Source organism: Ursus maritimus, unplaced genomic scaffold (genome assembly GCF_017311325.1).
Source record: "Ursus maritimus isolate PB19 unplaced genomic scaffold, ASM1731132v1 scaffold_35, whole genome shotgun sequence".
NCBI classification, from domain to species: Eukaryota; Metazoa; Chordata; class Mammalia; order Carnivora; family Ursidae; genus Ursus; species Ursus maritimus.
The window spans coordinates 467,438-467,887 of NW_024426119.1; the positions used below are offsets into that span (position 1 = coordinate 467,438).

The 450-nt window shown below is 78.4% G+C and overlaps 1 protein-coding gene across 2 annotated transcripts in view; it reads left to right on the forward strand.

Annotated features, from left to right (window-relative positions):
- KATNBL1 (katanin regulatory subunit B1 like 1) overlaps nt 1–450 on the forward strand; it is a 41,001-nt gene continuing 40,551 nt past the window's right edge. For both annotated transcript variants that reach the window (XM_040620424.1, XM_040620425.1), the window contains exon 1: nt 1–131. The gene's annotated coding sequence lies outside the window, so the exon portion shown is untranslated. The remainder of the gene's footprint in view (nt 132–450) is intronic.

Below are 450 nucleotides of genomic sequence, written 5' to 3' on the forward strand. Positions count from 1 at the left end.
CTGCGCGCGCGGCCGCGTTTGAATGGCTCAGAGTGGGGCTCTGCTCCGGAGCCGAGGGACGTTCCGGGCTGCCGGGCGCAGTTGGTTAGTGCCGGGGCTGGGCTGAGGCGCCGCGGTACCATGAGGCGCCGGTAAGTGACGGCCGGGCCTGTGTGAGCCCGGCGCCCGCAGCTGCTCTGCAGAGGCGGCGCGTCTCCCGCGCCCGGACGCGCCCTGGGCCCACCTGAGGCCCCGCGGCGGCCTCCGCTCGGCCGAGCCGGGCGGCGGGGGCGGGGCGGCGAGGCCGCGGTCTCCGGCTGGAGCCCCTGCCCGGCCGCGAAGAGGGGCATCCGGGCGGCGGGGCGCCAGGGGTCCGGGTCGGGAGAGGCGTGGACGCGACCAGCTGTCACTTAATTTATGTGCGGGTGGGGCCGGCTGTGCTCGCCGGGGGGGGGGGGGGGGGGGGGGGGG